The sequence below is a fragment of the Sminthopsis crassicaudata genome, chromosome 2 (genome assembly GCF_048593235.1).
Source record: "Sminthopsis crassicaudata isolate SCR6 chromosome 2, ASM4859323v1, whole genome shotgun sequence".
In the NCBI taxonomy this organism is placed as follows: domain Eukaryota; kingdom Metazoa; phylum Chordata; class Mammalia; order Dasyuromorphia; family Dasyuridae; genus Sminthopsis; species Sminthopsis crassicaudata.
This window is the reverse complement of record NC_133618.1, coordinates 597,309,775-597,323,392: the sequence shown is the minus strand read 5'-3', so window position 1 is coordinate 597,323,392 and position 13,618 is coordinate 597,309,775. Positions and strand designations below refer to the sequence as shown.

Here is a 13,618-nt window from a genome sequence, read left to right as displayed (position 1 = left end):
ATCACTCTCCTACAATAAAAATAATTTATTACTTTTTGAGAGATCCTGTTGCTGTTGTGGTTTAATCATTTTTAGTCCTGTCCCGCTTTTTGTGATGCCATTTGGAGTTTTCTTGGTGAAGATATGGAAGTGGTTTGGCATTTCCTACTCCAGCTCATTTTGCAGAGAAGGAAACTGAAGCATACAGGGTAAGTGATTTGCACAGGATCACACAGCTAGTAACATCCAAGGCCAGATTTGAATCCACTGTACCACTTAACTGCCCTTTAAATCCTAGTTATTTTCAAATTGAATGAGACAAAATTACTTTAGATTCTTATAATTTGAAAAATATTCATGTAAAATTATGCTGCAGAACAGGATTGTATAGTGCTTCTTTCCTCAGAAGCCAGGAAGACCTGGATTCAAAAATCCTGACATTAACTGTGACCTGGTTTAATCACTTAAACCCTTAATGTCCCTGAGTCACAGAACAGGTAGTAGTTGGAAATGGGGGAGGAGTTTTCAAGTTCTGTTCCACAGTATTCCATGTCTGCCTGCTTCCTGCTTTGATGAAATCACAGGTCTAGACCAAAAAAAAAAAAAAAAAAAAAAAAAAAAAAAAAAAAAAAAAAAGAATCTGAAATTGTCCATTACATAAAATCGCCTTCCTCCACCTTTGAGAATCTAATTGTTTTAATCAGATAAACTCATTGTCTGAATAGTATAAAACAATGCTCATAATTAGCATTTGGCTTAAAAAGCCATTAAAAGCAAATTTGATTCTCTTACATGCCTTATAAGGGTTTCAGTTAATGCACTATTGCCTGTTAATATAATAATGACTTCCTACTGCCAACTAATGTGATATCTACCATGAGGTATGAAGAGCCAGGGAATTCCCCAATGATCGTTTTCAAATCTATTTTTAATGAACACCTAAACATGTATTTATATAATGAAAGCTTAATAAATTATACAAATGGTTCAAAAGTCTTTAAATATGTATTCAAAAGACAAAATCCTAAAAACTCTAGAAATGGCAGCAAATATGAATGCATGTATTAATGCTTCTTAATGGCTCCTTTGCATTAAATAAGAAATATATACATATATAATTAAATGTTTATAAGTGCTTATCTATGTGAATCCAAGTTTAATTGTAAAGGGCTGAAGATAAAAATCTTTTTGTTATTCATTTGTTTTCTAGTGTCTAACTCTTAGTGAACCCTTTGGGGATTTTCTTAGCAAAAATATTGGAGTATTTTGCCATTTTCTTCTTTAGCTCATTTTACAGATAAGGAAACTGAGGCAAATAGGGTTACATAGCTATTGAATGTTTGAAACTGTATTTAAACTCAGTTCTACTCAACTCAGGCAACTGGGTCTCAAAGTGGATAGAATATTACCCCCAAAAGTTGGATACCACTGAAATGACTAAACAACTTCCAGATTCCAGGCCTGATGCTCTATTTACTGCACCAAATAGACAAATGGAGATTTACGTAGCATCCTCTCTGCATTACAACCACAACTCACTGGTGAGCTGGATCTCCAGAGTGGCTGCTTATTTTTTACTGGTAAACCCATAAGTGTCTACTACTAGTATCATAGTGCCTGAGCTCTCACTAGCATGCTTCCAATGAACAATCAGCCAGTAAAAGTAACTAACTTCTAACAAAAGCATTTATTGAAATGGTAGAATAAGAATAGTTAGTAAATAATTCTCCAAGCTGCGGTCATACTCTCTCAGAAACACACACAGCATCCCTGTGGAAAATGGAATCATATTATAAAGGAAATAAGGCACATATGTAATATATACATGTGAAAAGGGGTAACTCAACCACTAATATTGTTTTGCTTTATTTTTTATTAAAGCTTTTTATTTACAAAGCATATACATGGGTAATTTTCCCAACATTGACCCTTGCATTACCTTTTCTTGCAAATTTTCCCCTCTTTTCCCCCACCTCTCCCCTAGGGGGCAGATAGTCCAATGCATGTTAAATATCTTGAAACACATGTTAGATCCAATATACATATACTTATTTATACAGTTATCTTGTTGTACAAGAAAAATCAGATCAAGAAGGAAGAAAAAGAAAAACTGAGAAAGAAAACAAAATGCAAGCAAATAACAGAGAGTGAGAATGTTGTGTTATGGTCCACACTCTGTTCCCATAGTCCTCTTTCTGGGTGTAGATGGCTCTCGTCATCACTGCACAAGTGGAACTGGTTGAATCATCTCATTGTTGAAGAGAGCCACATCCATCAGAATTGATCATCGTATAACTTGTTGCCATGTACAATGATCTCCTGGTTATGCTCACTTCACTCAGCATCAGTTCATGTAAGTCTCTGCAGGTCTTTCTGAAATAATTCTGCTGGTTATTTCTTTTTTATTATTATTGTTTTCCTTTGTTCTTTTTTAAATTAATTTTATAATTATAACCTTTTTTTGACTACATATGCATGGGTAATTTTTTACAACATTATCCCTTGCATCCCTGTTCCGAATTTTCCCCTCTTTCCCTCTACCTCCTCCCCTAGATGGCAGGCAGTCTCATACATGTTAATTGTGTAATAGTATATCCTAGATACAATATATGTGTGCAGAACCAAATTTTTTTGTTGCACAGGGAAGAATTGGATTCGGAAGGTAAAAATAACCTGGGAAGAAAAGCAAAAATGCAAACAGTTTATACTCAATTCTCAGTGTTCCTTCTCTGGGGATAGCTGATTCTGTCCATCATAGATCAACTGGAACTGAATTAGATCTTCTCTTTGTCAAAGATATCCACTTCCATCAGAATACATCCTCATACAGTATCATTGATGAAGTGTATAATGATCTCCTGGTTCTGCTCATTTCACTCAGCATCAGTTCATGTAAGTCTCTCCAAGCCTCTCTGTATTTCTCCTGTTGGTCATTTCTTACAGAACAATAATATTCCATAACATTCATATACCAGAATTTACCCAACCATTCTCCAATTGATGGACATCCATTCATCTTTCCCTTCTTTAGTATTTCCTTGGGATATAAACCCAGTAGTGACACTGCTGGGTCAAAGGGTATGCACAGTTTGATAACTTTTTGGGCATAATTCCAGATTGCTCTCCAGAATGGCTGGATTCTTCACAACTCCACCAACAAGTATGCTGGTCATTTCTAACAGAAAAATAATATTCCATAACATTCATGTAGCACAATTTATTTAGTCATTCTCCAACTAATGGGCATTCACTCAGTTTCCAGTTTCTTGCCACAACAAAGAGGGCTGCCACAAACATTTTTGTACATGTGTCAACCACTAATATAAATTGATAGCTCTTTGTACGATCTTGATGCAAGGATTCCATACAACATATTTGTTGGGTAAACAACCCATCAGGATCCCAGGGCTTTCTTGGGATCAAAGCTGGCACCCTCCTCTCTTTGCTGGGGTAATACAAATAATTCTCAGATGAGGAGAAAGAGAGAGAAACAGAGACAGAGACAGAGACAGAGAGAGAAAAGAGAAAGAAAGATATTTACATATGTATGCATATACATATGTGCACATATGTATATGTGTGTACATTTTATTTATATACATATATATGCATATCTTTAACTTCTCCCTTGAGTTCCAGTCTCACATTAACAACATTTTGAAAATATTGAATTGAATGTCCCATCATAGCATCTCAAATTCAACATGTCTATGACAGAATTCATTTTATTTTCCCCCAGTTTTTCCCTCTACTGAACATTCAATCAAGATTACTATAATCCTCCCAGTCACTTAATTTTCCCCCTTAGTGTCAGCTTCAATTGCTCTCACTACTGTTATCCAATCTGTTTCCAAATCTTTTTTGTTTCTGCCTTTAAAATATTCCTTCCAATAAAACAGCCACGACCCTGGAGTTTGGGATCACATTGCTAGTAAATGTCATATATACAGGCATGTGCTATTGTATACATGCAAATATATAAATATATGCCTTTCTTTATGTACATATAGTTTCTTTCCAGTTCCTCAAACCTTAAGATTAGTTCCTCCTCTTTTCTTTCCTACATCATTGAATGAATCTATCTAGTCACATTCTTTTCTGTCATCAAACCATCTCTTTGACTTCATCTTGGACCCATACATACCCACAAACACACATTCTTCTCTCCTTCCCTCCACTCCACTAAACATTTCATCATTACCTAGATGTAACCCATGATTATCAAAACCTTTGCCTATGGAGATTAAGCACTGGCATTTACTATTAAGCTGCTAAGTCTATGAATTCAATCTCTGCTTAAAAAGACATCATTAAAAAAAAAGACATCATCAGATGATTGGAAATAAAGTGATGATATTTTTCTCCCCAGCTACTCTTAAGGACCATCTAGCAAGACATAAATGACTTGAAAATGCACAAATCCTTGATTTTCTTTCTTTTCCCCCTTTTAATTTTATTGTTGTGTTTTGTTTTTACATAAAAATCCCCTTAATGGCTATATACAAAAATATGCATGTCTTATTCTACACCCTGAATCCATCACTTCTTAGATTCCTCAAGATTCCTCTGAAATCATGAATGGTCATTGTATTTATGAGAATACTTACAGCTTTTATACAGGGTTGTCATTATATAAATTGCTCTCTTGGTTTGCTCATTTCATTCTTAATTACTTTATGAAATCCTCAAGATTTATTGTTATAATATTTATGTTAAAACAAATTGTTCTTCTGGTTCTGCTCACTTCACTCTGAATAAGTTCATATGAATCTCTCTATGTCTTTTTGGAATTATTTATTTCCACATTTTATTTTAATTATTATATATAATATATTATATTATATTTATATTTTATATACCACAGTTTAATCAATAATTCCTCTATTGTTGGTCATCTTATTAATTTCCAGGAGTTTTCTGCCACCATAACAAGAGCTGTTATAAATATTTTTGTAAATAAATTATCTTTTCCTCTTTCTTCAGCCTCTTTTAGCCAAAGGTAAATGACAGGTGTAGTTAGGTCAAATAGTACACAATGTTTAGAAATTTTTTGTTCATAATTCCAAATTGCTTTCCAGAACATTTAAGAACATCCCCAGTTTGACCAACATTTCCTGTTTCCCCACAGTCTCACCAACATTTATCTTTTTTTTTTTTTTTTGGTCAAGGTTGCCCCTCTAACAAGTGTGAGACAGAATCTCAGAATTGCTTTAATTTACATTTATCTACATGGTTATGTGATGCATTTTATATATATATATATATATATACATATATATATATATATATATATACACACACACACACACATACACACACACACACACACACACACACACACACACACACACACACATATATATATATATATATATATATAATTGTATTTTCTTCCTTGAGAACTGTCTAGAACTGTCTATTCATATCTTTAAACCATTTATCAACTGGGGCATGTCTCTTGTACTTATATATTTCAATCACTTCCTCATAGAGCTTACAAATGAGAATTTGGATCAGAGATCTTACCCAGTTAATCACTTACCTTTTAATCTTGTCTAAATGTCAATTGTCTTCCTCTGTGTAAAACTTTTTAATTTTTGAAATCAATATTATCAATTTTTCTTCTATGATATTTCTACTCTTTGTTTGGATGCAGGGTGTACAATGAGGTATGTATATTTTTGTATATATCCCTTAAACGGATTTGTAATGCAAACACAAAACACAACAATAAAATTAAAAGTGAAAAAAGAAAGAAAATGATAATATCCCCCATTTCTCAAGACTTATATACATCAATTTCAAACTATGTGGAATATAGGTCTTTGTTCAGTTTTTCTCCTATCCATAAATGCTATGGGATAAATAGGTAGGTAGAAAAATAGAGAGATAGAGAGATAGATAGAGATATAGAATGGATATAGATAGATATATAGATATACTGTGCTTCTATCATTTGTTAATGTTTTTTTCTAATTTTAAACTTTTCTATTTAAATAATGTATTCATGTGGAGTTAATTTTTTTATAAATAATAAGGTGTTGATCTAAATCTATTTTCTGTCATATTGCTATCCAATTTTCTCAGACTTTTAAAAATCATATTCTGAGAACTTATTCCAATAGCTTGAGGTACTTCTATTTATTAAATATTAGGGTATTTATTAGATACATTTTCCTTCTGTGTGTTCTATGCTTAATCTGTTCTACTGATTGATCTCTCTTTTTTAACTGTTAAGGACCACACCTAAGTGCAAAAGCCCTCATAGCTGTGAATCATAACACACTTGAAGGAATTGAAAATCAGCTTTTACTGAAACAGATGTTACCTGTGAATTGGGAATAAAATAAATCGAAGGCAAGAGGACAGGGGAGAGAGGTAAGATAATGCAACTGTTTCTCAGTCTCCTGGTCAGAATTAGATCTCAGCAGTCACTAGCAGGTGGCTCCCATAACATTTAAGCAGTACCAAATTGTTTTAATCATATTTGCCTTATTTTATAGTGTGCTAGGGATACTATTAGAGTCTCTTTATTCTTATTCCTTTTCATTTTTTCTCAAGATTCTTGCCCTCCCACATATCAATTTTATAGACTTATAAAGTAATCCTTTATTAGTTTGGTATGACATTGAATAAGTAAATTCATTTAGGTACTATTATCATTTTTGTATTAGTTCATCCTACCCATGTACAATTAATATTTTTCTAATTATTTAGATCTGTCTTTATTTGTGTAAACAATTACTTATAGTTGTTTTTAAATAATTCTTGTATCTTTCTTAGAAGGCAGATTCCCAAGTATTTTATATATTCTCTACTAAATTAAATGGAAATTTTCTTGTTATCTCTTCTTCCTAGGTTTTATTGCTATTATATAGAAATTCCAGCGATTTTTATTGATTTCTTTTATATCCTGCAAGTTTGCTAAAGTTCTTAATTTTTAAAAAATTAAGGTACTTAGGATTTTTTCCCTTCTAAATATATTCCACATTTGTCATTCTGCATAAGAAAAATCATATCAAAAAGGAAAAAAAGAGAGAAAAAAAAACAAGCAAGCAAACAATAACAGAAAAATAGGCCTCTATCTCTATAAGAATGGCTCTTTCCATAACAACTCTATTAGAAGTGACCTGAATCACCTCATTGTTGAAAAGAACCAAACCCATCACAGTTGATTATCACATAGTTTTGCTATTGCTGTTGTATTTAGGATTCTTTAGGTAAACCATCTCATCCTCTTGGGAAATTTTTTTTTTTATTTTTTTTTACTTGTAGTTATTCTTTGAATTATTTTTTCTTGTCTTATTTCTATAACTGCATTTCTATTACCATGTCAAATTAAAGTTCTGTCAATGAACATCTTTATTTCATTCTCATGTTTATTGGAAAGGATCCTGATTTATCTATTACAAATAAGAGTAGCTTTTACTTTTAGACATATGAAAAGGTTCATTTATTCTATTTTTAGTGTTTTTAATAGAAATGACTTGTATTTTGCCAAAAAATATTTTCCTGGATTTATTAATATAATTGTATTATTTGTATTGATTTTGTTATTAAAATGGTAAAGTTTATAGATTTTCTGATATTAAACTGATCCTGCATTCCCATATAAATATAATTTGGTCATAGTGTATAATCTTTGTAATTTTTCTGTTTTCCTGAATTGTTTCAAATCTCTGTGGTCCAGAAAGCAGACAGATCATGCTGTAAAATTTCATTACTTTCTTATCCAAACATTATCCAAAATCCCCCAAAAACCATTTTACAAGTACTGTTAGTTCGGGAAAATAATGGGTCTGCCACTGACTCTAATGGATAGAAATTATTCTGTTGAGACCCTTAGGAGCCATTTGGTACTTGTAAATTGCCTTTTCTGTGGACCTGACTCCTGTCTACTTTCTGTAAATTCAGTAAAAGAGCTTTGTGTCTTCCATATAGTGCCTGATAAGCACTTTTACTGAATCTTCCCCATTGTTTTTCCCTATGGATTTTATTCTGGAACTTTTCCATCAAAATTCCAATCTTTGATGATTCTAGACTATTTTTTAACTCTAGTCTTAAAAAAAACTCTTATTTCCCTCATAAACTATTTCAAATCTTTCTCTCTCTCTTCAATTTCACATTCTCCTCAGTGCCCATCTCTCTTTGCAAATGAATTAATACTCAGCAAACTCACCATTTGACTCAGAAGATTAAGGTCATCCATAGGGTGCTCTCTACTTTATTTCTTAAAATTTCTCAGCATTATCACCACATATTTTTTCTTTCTACCCTCTAGTCACAGAACAAGTTTCCCAGCAGCTCACTCTGGCTAATCTTTCTCCCTGCATTCACAATTCCATTTCCTCTGGTCTCTGTAACACTCACTTATAACTCATGTAACCTGAAACATTTCTCTTCTCTCCCATGCAATAGAAAGAATACCCATTTTGGAGTCAAAGGATGTTGATTTGAATTCTTTATCTTCTATTTACTGATTTTATTATCTTGGGCAAATCAATGACCTTTATGAATCTTAGTTCCTCACTTATAAAATCAGGGAATGAAATATAATATTCTCTGTGGTTCCTTCCAGCCCTGAATTTATGGCTTTGTGATTTTTCAGTCTTTTCACAACAATAGATTACTTTAAATCTACTTACAAATTTATTGAGATCACCTCACTTATAAGGCTTTCTTTGACTTTTTTTTTACTTTATCCATTTACCATTTCATCTCTTCTTTCTCCTTTACTATTAAAAATTGGCTATCTACCTTTCTCTTTAAAATGACTTCTCAGAGTCCTTCAAAGTGTCTTCCTAAGTGCCAAATCCAGAGATTCCTTTTTTATTCAACCCACATCTTCCTTGACCTTTCCTTGAAGTTATAATACTGTTTATCTTTTTCCAACAAGTGAAAGAGTATGGGGTAGGCTGAGCATAAGAGAGATGGGAATAAGAGAGAAAAGGGTAAAGTGGCTAGAATTTGTGAAATAGAAATAAGTATGAGTAGGACAAAGAGTTAACTTTCAGAGATAGAAATCTCTTTGCACAAAACTTTGCAGAGTTGAAATAGCCATGATTTGGAATGAGAGCAACTGTTCAAATCTGTGCTTCCTCATTTGCCGCCTTTCTGACCTTGAAAAGTCAACAAGCTTTTATTAAGCACAGGAGATATAAAAAAGGCCTTGCAAGAAGTGATAAATATACCATGTAAACCTCCTCATCTATAAAATGAGAATTAAAGTAGATGGTTTCTGAAATCTGATCTATCCATAAATCTATTATAATATGTGATATTGTTTCTTCTTTTGGCTTTAGAGGAGATTCTAAACATTTTTTTGCATGTTAGCCCCCCACAATTTCCATGGAAATCCAATGAATACTGTTGACCTCTCCTTTCAATGTTTTTATATATGTAAAATAAAACAAGAAACATAACAAAATAAATTAATTTATTTATTAAATTATATTGAAAGCTATTAAAATATTTTAAAAATAACAGTTCATAAACCTGAAGTTAAGAAGTTCTGTTGTAGGGATAACACTCTCATCTGATTTTCTTCTTGCTTTTACAGAAATATTTCCTTGGCATCTGAAGGCCTTACATCCTTTTTCTAGTCCCGTAAAGGGAGAAAGGCCTTATATATCTATATATAGAGAGATATAGATATAGATATAGATATAGATATCTACTCTCCTGTGACAGAATCTATAACCTGATTCTCAAAGCCCATTGGCATAGGATTCCCTCATCACTAATGGAGATCAATGCTCTAAAGTGTCCCTTGGAGAAGGTTGGATGAACAAGAGGCTAGAGATGTCTCTTCTGCCTCAATTCAAGCCACACAATGATAGTCCATGCTGTATGTGAGGGACAGCCTTCCCTACATTTCATTTACTCTAATAGTTTCAATTACCATCATTCTTCAGATGGCTCCTTTCTATATCCTCATGTCTGACTCTTCTCCCTGCACTTCATATCTTCATTTCCAACTGCCTACTGGACATCTCTGCTTGTTTTTCCTAATATTTCAAACTTAGTCTATCCAAAACAGAATTTATTATTTTTACTTCTAAAAACTATTCCTTTATTTTGAAATCACTTTTTAAATGTTATGTTATTTTTAATTTATGGAATAAAGCAAGTATTTACATGACATAGAATGATAGTAATAAAAATATGATAGCACATGAAACTCCAAATCTATCAGTAAAACTTGCTATTCCTTTAAATATATAATACATTTATGTGGTTTCCTACATTTTAACAGAGATATGGCCTACATCTTTGTATCTGAAACTCTCTTTGACTTCATTAATTTGGCTTTATTTGTTGGCTTTATTTCTTATCAATTATATTTCCTTATCTCTTGTACCTATGCTCTCTTCTACTATTGTCATCCCTCTAATAGAAGCCCACTCTACTACTCTCCTAGATCACGCAAGAGCCTTTCTGATAGGTCTTCCTGCTTCTTCTCTCTTCCTCTTTCAATTGATCCTTGATACTACTGTCAGATTAATCTTCCTTATTCATAGAGATGGTCAGGTAACTCTGCTTGAAAATGTTCAATACATACCTATTGTCAAATATATCTATCTGGGATTCAAAGCCCTCCAAAAGCAAAGTCACCCTCCTTATCTAGTCTGATCTCCCCTACTCCCCTCTCTGTATTCTGCATTTTCGACAGGTAGGACTTTTACTGTACCTTTTGTCCCTGAGCTTTCCCACTTACATGCTATTTCTAATAGGAATAACTTTCTCTTTATTCCCTTATTGATTTACTATCATCTTTTAAATCTAGGTCAAATTCCACCTCCTCCACAAAACCTTTCCTGATCCCACCTTGGTACTAGTGATTTTCCCTGCAAAAATAAAGTTTTTTTTTTCTATAACCTTATAATGCTGCATTATTTGTTATTATGTAGTACCAATATCTGCATATGTTCCTATTAGACTACAAGTTCCATTAGGAAAGGATTATACCTTATTTAAATTTTGTATCTTCCCTGAGAACCTAAGAGAGCATTTTGTACATAGCAGATATATAAATTTTCATTGAATTAAATGAAATTTAATATAATTTTTCTTACTTAAAAAAACCTAGAACTTAATAAATCACATTTATATAGCACTATTCAATTTGCAAAGTACTTTTTCTCCTTACAACTCTATAAGGTAGCTAGAGCAGCTATTATTATTTCAATTTTACAGATGAATAGAAGACCTTATTCAGCAGCATTCTGATAAAGTCTGCCAGTTTAGTTCAGACCAGAACTGATTAAACCCAGCATATCACAAAAGGGAAGGGAAACCTGACAGATTGCTTTCCTAAACTATGGTATCATGAGCAGGACAAAATACTCCCAATGGAGTCTAAACAGGTCAGAGTACAGAAGGATTTGAAATTCATCCTCTTTTTCTGTATCAATACTTCTATTAATGCACTCAAAAATTATATTAAAATTATTTTGGCTAGTATGTTCATACTGTTTACTCATAATAATAGTAGTAAATCATATTTATATATTTTCAAAGATTTCACTGTTTTATAAATATTTGTATTTATTAAATTTACATTTCTTCTTATTATATTTATATGTGGACATGTGGATTTGGATCCTTGTGTTAGAAAGTTAAGCTCCCTGACATTAAAGACTGCTTAATTTTTTTTGTATCTGTATTCCCAGTAGCTAACACAACAATTCAGTAAGATGAATTGTATAAACATTTTACAGATGAAACAATTGAAGTATGGAAAAATTAACAGACTGGCCCATGGTATCAAATCTAGGACATGAACCCAGAACCTCTGGTTCTACTTCATAGATGCATAGATTTGAGAATTGGAAGGGACCTCAATGAGCTCCTGGGCCAATCCACAAATTAAAGGAATCAATCCAAAAAGTAGTCACCTCGTCTCTGGTTGAGGGGCTCTACCAAGAGCGAAGGCACCTTCTTTCAAGGCAGACCATTCTTCTTCCCTGAAAAAGTTTCTCCAAATATAATTCTAAATTACATCTTTGTAATTCCCCTCTATTGTTCCTAGTTCTCTCTTGAGAAATATAGAACAAGTGTTATCATCCCCCATTACATAATCCTTAAAATATTCACAATAACTAGGAATGTCTTCCCCCCACCCCAGTCTTGTTCATCTGATCTATTTCTATATGACATTCAACATTCTTTTTTAGCCCATGTCTCTCATCCAAAATTGCAGCCCCCCTCAACCTCCTAGTCTCTTTATTATGAATAATATTTTGTAATAATTCCAAATCACTGGACCAAGGTGCTTTCCTGAGAAGGCATAGAGGCAATAAAAAATAGTACCTTTTGCTGAGGAAGCATAAGATCATCCAGACCTACCTTTCTGTTCTGAGTGCATCATCATCAACTCACATTTCTTTTTTTCTAACAGTCCCCTTTTCAGTATGTTCCCTGAGAGTATAATGATCAATCATTGCAGTTCAAAATGAGTTTCTCTGATATTCTTGTATGTGAGTCCACAGTGTTACTGGTCTCCCACTCAAATGCATTGAGTTCCACTCAAGTTACTGGTTGTCTGACCACACATAAATCACTGAATCTCTATTAGCCAGGGCTTCCTCATCTGTAAAATAGACATCATGATGAGCTTCCGCCCAATGAGAGATTGAACTAATGTTTAAGGAGTCCAAATGAAGCAGAAAAGGAAGGAGGCCAATTGAAGTGATGTTTCAGTTGGAAATAAAGATAAAGATCAAATGGGTTAATAGATGTTTCCAGTCCCTTCAGGGGTGTCTGGAATCAACTTCTACCTACTAATAAACTCCTATTAGTAAACTTTACAGATGAGCATGTGTAGAAATCAGCAAATAACATACATTGGAGCTTGATTTGTTATTTGTTCATTGTCTAGACTTAAAAATCCTGGGAAAATGTTAATAATGGATGTTAAACTTTAAAATTACATGGGAAGGGGAACCAGTTGTTAAACATTTACCAAAATACCCTGTTTATAACCATAAACCATTGAATGAAAAAATATTTGAATTACTATTATTTCGCCTTACAAATCTGATTGCTCTCCTTGATGAAATTACTTTATCAGCAGTATTGTCTTTATAGCTATTTGTTTGCTGTGGACACTGAGGATTACAGGTGGCAAAAATACATATTTTCATCTAAGGCATAGAAAGATGGGAGACAGTTGAAAAGCTGAAGAAAGTCATGAAGGGAAATGATTTCTCTTTTAAAAAATTAGTGTAAGCTCTACTTGTCATTTGTTTCTCTGCAAACCCATTGGAAGCCAGAAATGAATATTCTTCAAATCAAAATCCTGGAGAGTAGACCATCACCAGCCCTGAGCCATGTCAGTATTCCTGGCTCAGCCATCCTTAGCCCCAAAAGAGCTCTGTCTTTGCCTGGTATGTGGACAATCTGCTGCTGGGCAGAACTGGCCAGCATGTTGGGGAATTAGATTAGATTGCTCATTTAAAATCTGTTCTCTCCTCCCTGCCCTGCTTGCTGGCATGTGTACTATGTCTTTGCCATAACCCTCCCTCCCTTTCCCTTCTGGTTCAATAAATGTGCCTAACGAAGAGCAACAGCACCAAAGGCTTCCAAAGCCAGGAGGCAGACAAGTTAATCGAGTACCTCCCCCTACCAACCACCAACC

At 33.3% G+C, this 13,618-nt stretch overlaps 1 protein-coding gene across 4 annotated transcripts in view; it reads right to left on the bottom strand.

Moving 5' to 3' along the window:
- The window catches only part of PLPP4 (phospholipid phosphatase 4), a 291,598-nt gene extending 279,040 nt beyond the window's left edge, over positions 1-12,558 (bottom strand). For 2 of the 4 annotated variants that reach the window (XM_074295737.1, XM_074295736.1), the window contains exon 1: positions 12,328-12,558. The gene's annotated coding sequence lies outside the window, so the exon portion shown is untranslated. Of the gene's footprint in view, positions 1-11,876; positions 11,946-12,327 lie in introns of all 4 variants that reach the window. The other 2 variants (XM_074295738.1, XM_074295735.1) reach the window with 2 other exon arrangements.
- Positions 12,559-13,618: the final 1,060 nt, after the last annotated feature.